The sequence below is a fragment of the Chiloscyllium plagiosum genome, unplaced genomic scaffold (assembly GCF_037043375.1).
Source record: "Chiloscyllium plagiosum isolate Xiang-an unplaced genomic scaffold, Cpla_swu_hap1 HiC_scaffold_45, whole genome shotgun sequence".
NCBI lineage: Eukaryota > Metazoa > Chordata > Chondrichthyes > Orectolobiformes > Hemiscylliidae > Chiloscyllium > Chiloscyllium plagiosum.
Window position 1 is genome coordinate 35,222,186 of NW_028270183.1, and position 13,571 is coordinate 35,235,756.

Below are 13,571 nucleotides of genomic sequence, written 5' to 3' on the forward strand. Positions count from 1 at the left end.
ACCGTTGTCTGGTAATCTTATTTATTATGGACTGCATGGCTCAGTCTCATGGTCTGTCATGTGTTGAGTGATGTAATCTATGTAATTTATATACAGTATATCACAGAAGCACAGAAGGTGTTCATTCAGCTCATGGTTCCACAGGTTCCTCAAACAAGCATCATTGATGTTATAAGTTTGCAATGTAGTTTTCAAATGAGTAACCAGTGGGTTTTTGTATGTCAGAAGTTGATAATTAACTTGTAACTCCTTCTGGAGCCATGGTGATTTCTTTCAAAACCATTTTTGAGGACTGGCTGTAGAGAAAATATTTTTTTGTGCAGCATTAATGAATTTCATTGATTTTAGATTGTTCTGTGACAAGCAAAAGAAATAATGGGCCTCACGTTTGTTAGAAAGTTCTGGAACTTGTGCTTCTTCAGCTTAAGTGAAATACTCATAGCTTTGGGTAGGAGACTGTTACTGTTCACTTTGTTATTTTGAGTGGGGTAGTCCTGTGAATATATGGAAAAATATGGACTGAACTAGGTTACCTTTGAGTGAAGAGTTAGTCTGTGTTCACACCAGAAACATTGAAATAAAACATGGTGACTCAGTGGTGAGCACTGCTGCCTCACAGCGTCAGGATCCCAGGTTCAATTCCTGCCTTGGGTGACTGACTGTGTGGAGTTTGCTCATTCTCCCTGTGTCTGCGTGGGTTCCTTCCACGTGCTCTGGTTTCCTCTCACAGTCCAAGGATGTGCAAGCTAGGTTGATCGGCCATGCTAAATTGTTCAGGGATGTGTAGGTTAGGTGCATTAATCAGGGGTAGATGTAGAGTAATAAGGTAAGGGGATGTGTCTGGGTGGGATACTCTTTGGAGCGTTGGTGTGGACTGTTGGGCCAAATGGCCTGTTTCCACACTGTTTGAAAACCATAAAGAGGTTATTTAAAGCCAGTGCATTGAAGCTCTGGGAAGATGCTATAGAGTCATAGAGATGTACAGCATGGTAACACACCCTTTGGTCCAACTCGTCCATGCTGACCAGATACCCTAAATTAATCTAGTTCCATTTGCCAGAATGTGGCCCATATCCCTCTAAACTCTTTCTATTCACATACCCATCTAAATGCTGTAATTGTACCAGCCTCCATCACTTCCTCTGGCAGCTCATTCCGAATGTGCTCCATTCTTTGCATGTAAAAATTGCCCCTACGGTATCTTTTGTAACTTTCCCCTCTCACCCTAAACCTATGTCCTCTAGTTCTGGACTCCCCCACACCAAGGAAAAGACCTTGTCCATTTATCCTATCCATGCCCCTCATGATTTTATAAACCTCTACAACATCACCCCTCAGCCTCCGACACTCCAGGGATAATAGGCCCAGCGTATTCAGCCTCCCCCTATAGTTCAAATCCTTTAACACTTGCATCATAATATCCTTGCAAATCTTTTCTGAACCCTTTCAAATTTCACAACATCCTTCCGATAGGAAGGAGACCAGAATTGCACGCAATATTCCAAAAGTGGCCTGACCAATGTCCTGTACAGCCGCAACATGACCTCCCAACTCCTGTCCTCAATGCTCTGACCAATAAAGGAAAGCATACCAAATACCACCTTCACTATCCTTTCTATCTGTGACTCCACTTTCAAGGAGCTATGAACCTGCACTCTAAGGTCACTTTGTTCAACAACATTCCCGAGGACCTTACCATTAAGTGTATAAGTCCAGCTTTGATCTGCCTTTCCAAAATGCAGCACCTCGCATTTATCTAAATTAAACTCCATCTGCCACTCCTCAGCCCATTGACCCATCTGATCAAGATCCCATTGTACTCTGAGGTAACCTTCTTCGCTGTCCACTGCAACACCAATTTTGGTGTAATTTGCAAACTTGCTAACTATATCTCTTATGCTCACATCCAAATCATTTCTATAAATGATGAAAAGCAGTGGACTCAGCACCAATCCTTGTGGCATTCCACTGATCACAGGCCTCCAGTCTGAAAAGCAACCTATGACCACCACCCTCTGTCTTCTACCTTTGAGCAAGTCCTGTATCCAAATGGCTGGTTCTTCCTATATTCCATGTGATTTAACCTTGCTAACCAGTCTCCCATGGGGAACCTTGTCAAACGCCTTACTGAAGTCCATACAGATCACATCCACTACTCTGCCCTCATCAATCTTCTTTGTTACTTCTTCAAAAACTCAATCAATTTTGTGAGATATGACTTCTCACACACAAAGCCATGTTGACTATCCCTAATCAAATACATGTAAATACATTTGCCTTTCCAAATACATGTAAATCCCATCCCTCTGGATTCCCTCCATCAATTTGCCCACCATCAACATCAGGCTCACTGGTCTATAGTTCCCTAGCTTTTCCTTACCACCTTACCTCGATAGTGACACATTGTTAGCCAACCTCCAGACTTCCGGCATCTCATTTGTGACTATCGATGATACTAATATCTCAGCAAGGCACCCAGTTCCTGCCAATGGCATTGTAATTCTCCCTCCCCCAATTAAATACTTTCCCATACCATCTGCTCCTATCCCTCTCCATGGCTATAGAAAAGATCAGGGAGTTGTGATCGCTATTACCGAAATGTTGTCCCACCGACAGATTTGATACCTGGCCTGGTTCATTGTCAAGCACCAAATCCAATATGGCCTCCACTCTAGTCCGCCTATCTACATGTTGAGTCGGGAATCCTTCCTGGACACACCTGACAAAAACTGCTCCATCTAAACTATTTGAGCTAAGGAGATTCCAATCAATATTAGGGAAGTTAAAATTACCCATGACAACAACCCCGTTACTTCTGCACCTTTCCAAATTCTGCCTCCCAAACGTCTCTGTTGCTATGGGGCAAGGGAATCTGTAGAAAACTCCCAGTAAAGTGACTGCTCCCTTCCTGTTTCTGACTTCCACCCATACTGACTCTGTCGAAAAAACCCTCCTCGACAACCTCCCTTTCTGTAGCTGTGATACTATCCCTGATTAGCAATGCCACTCCCCTACCTCTTTTACCTTCCCTCACTCCCCTCATTCCCTTTGAAACAACTAAATCCTGAAACATTCAATAACCATTCCTGCCCCTGTGATATCCAAGTCTCTGTAATGGCCACAACATCATAGTTCCAAGTACTGATCCATGCTCTAAGTTCATCACCCTTATTCCTGAGACTTCTTGTGTTAAAATAGACACATTTCAATCCATCACATTGACTGCAAATTTGCCCTATCGACTGTCTATCCCTCCTCAAAAACTCTCTGCAAGCTGTATCTGGCTGTACACTAGCTACTCCATCCTTCAATCCATAGCCTCGGTTCCCACCAGTAAACTTAATAAACAGGCCACCAACATTTTTATTCAAGTCAATTATTTATCTATACATATATATGTTACATACAACAGAGGTCCCAGGACTAATCCTTGTGGTAAATCACTGGTCACAGACCTCCAGTCAGAACACCTCAGTCCCTCCACAACTACCCTTTGTCCTCAATGAACAAACCAATTTTGTATCCAATTTACCAACTCACCAGAAATCCCAGGTGATTTGATGTTCTGGACGAGCCTACCGCACTTGAGTAAAGTCAATAGAGATAACATTCACTGCCTTGCCTTCATCGGTTATCTTTTCACTTCCTCAAAAAACTCAATCAAGTTTATAAGACAAGACCTCCCCTGCTTGAAGCTATGCTGAGTATCCCTAATAAGTCCATTCATTTCCAAATGCAAGTAAATCCTGTCCCTAGGAATCTTCTCCAATAATTTTCTGGATATCCCTGTTGCCTTCCTTGAATAAAGAAACAACAATGGCTATTCTTCAGTCTTCTGGAACATCTCCTGAGATTAAAGAGGATACAAAGGTCTATGTGAAGGACCCAGCAATGTCCTCCTTTGCCTTTTTGAGTATCCTGGGATAGATCCCATGTGCCATACCAACCCTCTGAAGAGCATCTCAGCCAGACCTGCACCTCCCCAATACCCATAACCCTCCATTTCCCATGGCTAATCCTCCTAGGCCCACATTCCTGAACACTATGGACAAGTTAGCATGGCTAATCCACCTCACTTGCACATCTTTGGACTATGGGACGATACCAGAGCTCCCAGTAGAAATCCATGCAGGCAAAGGGAGAGTCTGCAAACTCCACACAGATAGTCACATAAGGTTGGAATCAAACTCAGGTTCCTGGTGCTGTGAGACAATAGTGCTAACCACGGAGCCACTATGCCACTCATTTATGTATGAAATGTCTTGCAAGACTACTTAATCCTAATTGCCAAGGACATTTCATGGCTCTGTCCAGCCCTCCTAATTTATTAGTGAAATTTATTTGTGCTCCTTTTTTAATCCTCAAAGATCTTGCTGATTCCTGTTTACTAAACCTTAGACATACTTCTTTCTTTTTAATTAACGTATAACATTTCTTGTCATCTAAGGTTCCTGAATCGTGCCATTTTATTCTTCATCCTCACAGGAATATTTTAAGTTTTTAATGAAGTGTCACACAAAGTGTTGGTTAACAAACTGAAAACACACTCGCCGTGAGAGGGAAGAGTCTTCTTCATTTGCGAGGGATCACCAGTGATGATGAGGCTACAAATGGGATGCTGAAGGATGAAAGAGTTTGCATTGAAATTACACCTTCCACATCCCTGCACTCTCCTGGAGTACACTGTGTGGTTCTTTTCGCACTGTTATAGGAACATGTTATTAAACTGGAGAGGGCTCAGAAAAGGATGTTGCCAGATTGGAAGGTTTGAGGTATAAAAATAGACTGGAAAGACTGGGATTCCTTCACTGCAACGTCGAAGATTGTCGGGGCAACCTTATTGAGATTTGTACAATCATGAGAGATATAGATAAGGTGAATGGCAGGATCTTTTCCCTAAGGTGAGAGAGTTCAAAACTGTAACTGTGAACTGTAACATGGCACCATGAGGAATTGGGCATGACGTTTCCTGGATTACATTTGATTCAGTTTTTCACACATTGCTGTGTAAAAAAGGACTATCTTGATTGCTACCTTCATTCCTCTTTCCCTACTCGTGTTTCAGATTTCAGTCAAGCCTAGAGTCACAGGTATTACTTTTTGCTGAGTTTGAGGGGAGAGAATGGCTCTTTGAGTATCTTGGGCAAGTAGGTTTGCACTTTCCTTACTATCCAGCCAGGTTAAAGTCAGAGCAATAGCTTCATGGTTCATGTAGGAAGATACTAAGTTGAGGGATGGAACATTACCTCAGTATTAGGCAAAAGCTTGGGGGTGTTAATTGGGAGGCGCTGGTATTGGGCAGCTCCACATTTGACATGAAGAAGTTGTTTATAGACTGACTGATCAAAGTGTAGGACTGGCATGTTCCAGTAAGGAGGAAAAACAAAGATAGCAAAGTTAGGGACCCTTGGATAAACGAGGGAAGTTGGGAATTCAGTCAAAAGGGAAAAAGAAGCATATGGAAGGGTTAGGAAGCTAAACTTGGGCAAGGCCCATGAGGAATATAAAGATCAAAGAGTCTGTTTCCATACTGTACATCTCTATGACTATGACTCTATGGAAGCTGGAAAGAACTCAAGCAGGGAATTAGATAAGCAAGAAGGGGCCATGAAATGACCTTGGCAGGTAGGGCTAAAGAGAATCTTAAAGCATGCTATACATACATTAAAAATGAGAGGATAACTAGGGAGAAGGTAGGACCACTCAACGATAAAGGAAGGAAACTTGTGTTTGGACGCAGAGGGCACAAACTTAAATGAGTACTTTGAGATGGTATTCACCAGGAGAAGGATATGGAGTACAGTGAGATTTGTGTGCAGCATGCTAAATGCTGGGGCATTTGAAATCAAGAAAGAAGTGGTGTTGGATCTCTTGAAGAGCATTAAGATGGAGTTATCCCCAGGGCCCGAAGGGATCTACCCCAGGTTATTGAGAGAGGCAAGAGAGGAGATTGCTGGGGCCTTGACCGAGATCTGTGTATCCTCACTAACCACCAGAGAGATCCCAAGGAAGGATGAGGTGCTAATGTTGTTCAAGAAGGGAAATAGAGATAATGTAAATTTGCAGATGAAACAAAAATCAGTGGATTTGTGGATAGTGTCAATGGTTGTCAGAGCATACAGTGGGATATAGATTAGTTGCAGATATGGGTGGGGAAATGGCAGATGCGGTTTAATCCGGCTAAGTGTGAGGAGCTTGGGGTTCTTGGGATCTTGGGGTTCAAGTCCACAGCTCCCTGAAAGCGGCCAACCAAGCAGATTGGGCCGTAAAGAAGGCTTATGGCATATTTGGTTTTATTGGTCAGGGAATTGAGTCCAGAAGTCAGGATGTTATGCTGTAGCTTTGTAAGAGTTTGGTTAGACCACACCTAAGAGTATTGTGTTCGATTCTGGCTGTCACATGAAGGATGTGGAGGCCTTGGAGAGGGTGCAAAAAAGGTTTACCAGGATGCTGCCTGGATTAGAAGGTATGAGCTAGAAGGAGAGACTTGAAAAACTAGACTTGTTTTTTCTTGAGCGCAGGAGGCTGAGAGCAAACTTGATAATAGTTGATAAAATTATGGGATGCATAGATAGGGCTGACAGACTATTTTTTCCAGAGTTAAAATGCCTAATACTAGGTGGCATGCATTTAAGGTGAGAGGAGCTAAGTTCAAAGGACATGTGGGGCACAAGTTTTTTCACACAGAGAGTGGTAGGAGAGTGCAACACTCTGCCAGGCATGATGGTGGAGGCAGATACAATAGGGGTGTTTAAGGGACTTTTGGCTTAACACATGAATATACAAGGAATGAAAGAATATGGACCAAGGGCAGGCAGAAGAGGTTAATTTAATTTGGCAACATTTTCGACACGACATTGTGGGCCGAAGGACTTGTTCTGTTCAAGGTTCTATCACTGTTCCAGCATATGATCACAAAACCAGGCCGACCGAGACTCTGCATCACTGAGGGAGTGCTGCTCTGAAAGAGGTACCATCTTTTGGATAAGCCATTACCCAGAAACCTCTTCTGTTCTCATAGGTGACAGCTCATTGGCAGGAGAGTTGCAGAGTTCTCCCCAGTGTTGTGGCCAACATTTAAACTCTTAAGAAATGTCCCTGAAAGCAGATTGTTATTATAACAAAATGGATGGAACATTTCTGTGCATTTTGTATATACTGCTGCTACTGAGTGGTGTGGAGGAAGTGGATGTTTGTGGATGTGGTGCCAATCAAATAAGCCACTTTATCCTAGAAGGTGTTGAGCTTCTTGACTGTTGTTAGAGCTTTCCCCATCAGGCAAGTGGGGAGTATTCCATCTACTCCTGACTTGAATCTTGTAGATATTACTATGCACACAATATGTTGCACTGGGACATTGATAGTGAGGATTCAGTGATGTTTCTAAACTCCAGAAAATACAGGCCAAGTTGACCCAAACTCCATACACATGACTAACACGCCATCCCAATGAATCTGCAGTCCCTCTTTAGCAAGTGTATCTTTTCTTAGGTGAGGAAACCAAAAATGCGCACAGTAGACTAAGACGCTGTATGGTTGGAGTAAGACTTTTGCTCCTGAACTCAAACCCTATTGTGATGAAGGCCAACATAGCGTTTGCCTTCCTGACAGCTTGTAGCACCAATATTTACTTTCAGTGACCAGTGTACAATGATACCCAGGTTCCTTAGTTCAACAAACTTTCTCAATCTATCACCATTTAAATAATAGCCTGCCATTCTGGTCTTTTTTAACTGAAGTGGACTTCACTCTTTCCCCATTATCCTACAACTGTCACACATTTTTAACTCACTCAACTAAATTAGCTTGAAGTGTCTTACTTTCTCTTCACCATTCCACTTCTCACATAGCCTTGTGTAGGCAGCAGACTTGGAAATATTACATTTGATTCACTGACCTGAAGAATCAAATACAGAATTTCGTAAAAACATAGACAGAGAGAAACAAAGCTCCAAACAACATCCAGTAGCACTTTCAGCAATCAATCACAGAACAACAATATCTTTGTAAAATACAGAAACAAATGTGGTTGTGTTTTCATTGCTCAGGAGGTGGATACAAGTACATGCCTTTGTTGGAAAGCAGAAGTCTGAAATTATCGTGATGACTTTTTCAGCAGAAAATAAACAGAAATTCCGGAAGAGAAACTGAGGAATAAAATGTTATCTTTCCCTGGTTGCCTCTAAAAACAGGACGGTCTCCTGAGTGAGAACATGGAGCTGAACATTTATAACCATCTGGAAAACTTGCATCATGATCAACTGCAGCATGGCACGAAACAGGAAAACCTAACATCAGGTAAACATCAGTGATCTGAGCATTATTGTAGAGATGACTCAGTATTTGTTAGTTAACTAGAAGTAATTAACCTTCAATGACCAACAATGTAAACATTTCTCTTTGTTTGAGACAAAGTGTTGTCACAAAATCCCACTTCTGATTTGATGGATTTTAGTGTGAACAGTGAAATAACATAATAGGGGCAGTTCATCCCTTTAACTGTTTGTGTTGTTTACAAACAATGAAATAAATCAATGAAAAATAGTGTGACCCTCCCTTTAACAGACGGTGTTATTGACTCACACTGAAAATCATGAAGAAGATTTTGATGTAAAGATATTGAGGAGGGAATAGTGAAACATTGAAGGGTTGAGGAGGAGGCAAGTTTGTGATTGAGAAATGGTTTTTATTTCTTGTACAATGTAGATTACACCACAACTGATATTTTGTATCTGTTCTTTATAACTACCTGTACATGTTGTCATGTTAATTCTTGCTAAAATTTAGATATTTAAGCTGCTTTTAATGAATGTCTGTGAGCTGAACATGGCATGTCCATTAGATTTTAAAATGTTGTAAAAATTCCAGCATTGACTATAACATTCAGTTTTTCTCCCTCTTCTCCAGCACCAAATGAAAAAGGATTTGCTGTCGTGTTCACAAGGTGAGTTCCTCTAATCCTTTCGATGAAGACCTTCTCTTACACTTTATGGTGTTCAATCAACAGAGCCTGGCCAAGGAAAATGCTCATCTCTGGTCAGCTACATTCTCCTGAGTCTCTCTATCCTGCTGTCTGTGGTGATGCTTCTCACTGCAGTGATACTCTGTAAGTGCTGTGCCATTTTAAACTCTGTTGTGATAGCATCTGGGCTAGATTAGATTAGATTACTTACAGTGTGGAAACAGGCACTTTGGCTCAAAAGTCCACACCGACCCACCCATACCCTTACGTTTACCCCTTACCTAACACTACGGGCAATTTAGCATGGCCAATTCACCTGACCTGCACATCTTTGGACTGTGGGAGGAAACCGGAGCACCCGGAGGAAACCCACGCAGACACTGGGAGAACGTGCAAACTCCACACAGTTAGTCGCCTGAGGCGGGAATTGAACCCGGGTCTCTGGCGCTGTGAGGCAGCAGTGCTAACCACTGTTATTGTTGTGTGAATACTCAAATGACAATTGACAAATGTAATTTAAAGTTGTGCATAAATTGAATACCTTAATAATGTAGAATTGAAATGAGCCTGGGCGATGTGAATGGTAACAGTGAAAGGACACTTGGGATTTGGACGCCACTCAAAGCACTGCACGTCATCCATTGCCTTACCATTGTCTGTGCCTCTCCTCAGTCAGTAGCCCACTTCCTTCCTTGTCTCCTCATGGGCAGCGTGTCCCTGTAGGGAAGAGCAGTGATTGACACAGCCCACACAGACTCCAAACCCAGAGCTCATTATCTCAGAGGATCTCAACAATGGGAGCAGCTCAATTGTTCATTTTCTGAAGCAACATGGACTGCAGCAATGATCTGTCATCGGTGAAGGGAGAGGAAGACTTTGTCATTCAACCAGGATGTACTCCGGTTTATGTGAAAAAGTTGCATCATTAAGCTTCTGTTCCAGTGTAGATCATATGAATATCATTCATTCAATAGATTTTTGTGATTGCACTGATTATAGGTTTAATCTGTGTAGAAAGAATGACTAAGGATTTTAGAGAATGTTTGCTATTTGCAGAAATGTTTCGTCAATAGATACAGGTCAGACTGATTCTACAACAAATAAGTGCAGATAAACTCACTGCAGAGCTGGTGCAGACACAATAGGCTAAATGGCCTTATTCTGCACTCTAAGAAATCCATGATTCTGTAATCATCTTTCTTCCTTACAAAGGAAATTTGCCAGATGGGAAGGACTTACCCAATTTTGAGGAATTTGATATTTTTGGTTACTATTTTGGGTTTCAGTTTGATAATTATTTCTCCCTGCTGAACAAAACGTGACTTTCTGTGAGAGCCAGATAATGTTTCAATCCTCAGGGTCAATGGACCAATGGAGGGAGAATAACTGACATGGTCACAAACTGATTAGCCTGAATAGACTGTTCCTGTGCTCTGTCACTCTGTGGAACTTTCCCATACCCACTGTACATTTCAGAGGTTCATATTTCCTGTTTTTTCTCTTTCTCACTTCTGTCTGCCACCTGTCTGTCTGTTTTACTAACTGCTTGATCGTGAATGCATGCTGTCGAGCTACACTAGCCTGTGTGCTCCTGTACTCTTGGAATGCTCCTTCTCACTCCCCTCTGTCCAACTCAATGTGTCTTTTAAGTTGATGCTGCAGTTACACGATGTGTCAGACTTGCATTCTCCGACAAAGTACAAGGTTGCAGCTCCCTTGAAACTGCCATTTTTATCCAAACATTCTGGACTGTGTAAACTCTGAACTGTATAAAACATTGGTTAGGCCACAGCTACTGCAATGTGTACAGTTCTGGAATCTACAGTATGGGGAGGGTGTGATAGCAGTTGAGAGGAGATTTACAGGATGTTACCTGGGCTAGAGAGTTTCAATTTTGAAAACAGATTGGACGGACAAAGGTTGATTTTCTTAGAGCAGAGGAGATTGACAGGGGACATGACAGAGACGTATAAAATTATGTGTGGCATAGATTGGGTAGAAAAAAAGAAACATTTCCACTGGATGGAGGGAACAATGACTAGGGGTCTACATTTAAGGGAAGGGGTGGAAGGTTTAGAAGAGATGCGAGGAAAAACCTTTGACCAAGAGGGTGGTGGTAATCTGGAACTCACTGCCTCTAAGGGTGATCGAGGCAGAAACATTTGTAACGTTGACGATGTGCACTTGAAGTGCCAAGGCATTCATGGCTTTGGGCCAAGTCTCCACTACCAGCCTTCTCTACTTCCTCTGGCAGCTCATTCCATAATGTACCACCCTCTGTGTGAAAAAGATGCCTCTTCAGTCTCTTTTAAATCTTTCTCCTCTCATCCTAAACCTATGCCCTCTAGTTCTGGACTCCCCCACCCCAGGGAAAAGACTTTTTCTATTTATCCTATCCGTGCCCCTCATGATTTTATAAACCTGGGTGTTGGGATGGTGCTTCTGGCGTTGAGTATCTGGTCAGCGTGTGTGGCTTTCCTGTAGACACTGGTCTGCAGTTCTCCATCGGTGCTTAGTTCTACCAAAACATCCAAGAAGGAATTAGCGGACTGCGTTAATCGGGTAACCGTTGTTCCTGAATACATTGTATAGGTGTTTTCCCTCGGCTTCTCGTAGTCCATGGTGCTGCAGTGAGTTGTGGCTTGTTTGATCAGTGTCCTGATGAGCTCCTTTTGTGGGTGTTGGGATGGTTGCTTCTGGCGTTGAGTATCTGGTCAGCGTGTGTGGCTTTCCTATAGGCACTGGTTTGCAGTTCTCCGTTGGCGTTTAGTTCTATTAAGACATCCAAAGACGTCTATTAAGACTGCACTTATCGGGTAATCGCTGTTCCTGAATACATTATTTCGGGACCTTGTTGTGAATGAGAACTTTGAGGAGCTGGGAAACAGGCTTGAATAGATCAAGATTGATGAAGTTGATGTGCTGGAAATTTTGGCAAACATTAAGATTGATAAGTCCCCAGGGCCAGACCAGATTTATTCTAGGTTGCTCAGGAAGTGAGAAAGGAGGTTGCTAAGCAGCTGGTGAAGATCTTTGCTTCCTCACTCTCCACGGGACTCGTACCAAAGGATTGGAAGGAGGCAAATGTTCCTCTTTTCAAGAAGGGGAATAGGGAAATCCCTGGTAATTACAGAACAGTCAGTCTGACGTCTGAGGTCAGCAAGGTTTTGGAAAGAATTCTAAGGGATAGGATTTATGACTATTTGGAAAAGCATAGCATGATCAAAGGCAGTCAGCATGGCTTTGTGAGGGGCAGGTCATGCCTCACCAATCTTATTGAGTTCTTTGAGGAGATTACGAGACAGGTCGACGAAGTTCGAGCAGTGGATGTGGTGTATATGGACTTCAGCAAGGCATTTGATAAGGTTCCCCATGGTAATCTCATTCGTAAAGTCAGGAGGTATGGAATACAGGGAGATTTGGCTGTGTGGATTCAAAATTCGTTGGCTGACAGAAGGCAGAGAGTGGTTATAGATGGAAAATATTCAGCTAGAGGTCAGTGGTGAGTGGTATCCTGCAGGGCTCTGTTCTTAGACCTCTGCCCTTTGTAGTTTTTATAAATGACTTGGATGAAGAGGTTGAGGGGTGGGTTAGTAAATTTGCTGATGACACAAGGTTGGCGGTGCATTTGATAATATCGAGGGCTATTGCAGGCTGCAGCACAACATGGACAGAATGCAGAGCTGGGTGGAGAAATGATAGCTGGAGCTCAATCTGGATAAATGTGACGTGGTATATTTTGGAAGGTTGAACTTGAATGCTGAATATAGGATAAAGACAGGATTCTTGGCAGTGTGGAGGAACAGAGGGATCTTGATGTCCAAGTGCATAGATCCCTCAAAGTTGCCACCCAAATGGATAGGGTTGTTAAGAAAGCATATGGTGTTTTGGCTTTCATTAACAGGTGTTTGAGCTTAAGAGCCACGAGGCTTTGCTGCAGCTCACAACTCCCTGGTGAGACCACCCTTGGAATATTGTGTCCAGTTCTGGTCGCCCTATTATAGGAACGATAAGAAGGCTTTGGAAAAGGTGCAAAGAAGATTTACCAGGATGCTACCTGGACTGGACGGCTTGTCTTACGAAGAGAGGTTGACTAAGCTTGGATTTTTCTCTCTGGAGAGAAGGAGGAAGAGAGGAGACCTGACCGAGTATACAAGGTAATGAGGAGCATAGATACAGTCAATAGCCAGAGACATTTCCCCAGGGCAGGATTGACTGGCACGAAGGGTCATAGTTTTAAGATATTCGGAGGAAGGTATAGAGGAGATGTCAGAGGTAGGTTCTTTATGCAGAGTTGTGAATGCATGGAATGTGTTTCTAGTAGTGGTGGTGGAAGGGAGTCATTAGGGACATTTAAGCAACTGCTGGACATGCACATGGACAGCAGTGAATTGAGGGGGGCGTAGGTTAGGTTATTTTGTTTTAGGTTAGGAATAATCCTTGGCACATCAAGGGCCAAAGGGCCTGTTTTGTGCTGTACTTTTCTATGTTCTAGGTGTTTTTCTCGGCTATTGTTCTATTCCTCTTTGGCGAATTTTATATCCGTAAGGATGTTGTTGATGTATTGGTGTGTTTCATCCAGTTTGTCACGTTTCGTGATGACAAAAGT

At 42.7% G+C, this 13,571-nt stretch overlaps 1 pseudogene across 1 annotated transcript in view; it reads left to right on the plus strand.

Moving 5' to 3' along the window:
* Positions 1-8,058: 8,058 nt before the first annotated feature.
* Positions 8,059-13,571, plus strand: part of LOC148136468 (C-type lectin domain family 4 member M-like) — a 31,353-nt pseudogene continuing 25,840 nt past the window's right edge. The window contains exons 1-2 of the transcript XR_015754463.1: positions 8,059-8,298; positions 8,908-8,944. The product of XR_015754463.1 is annotated as a C-type lectin domain family 4 member M-like (transcript). The remainder of the gene's footprint in view (positions 8,299-8,907; positions 8,945-13,571) is intronic.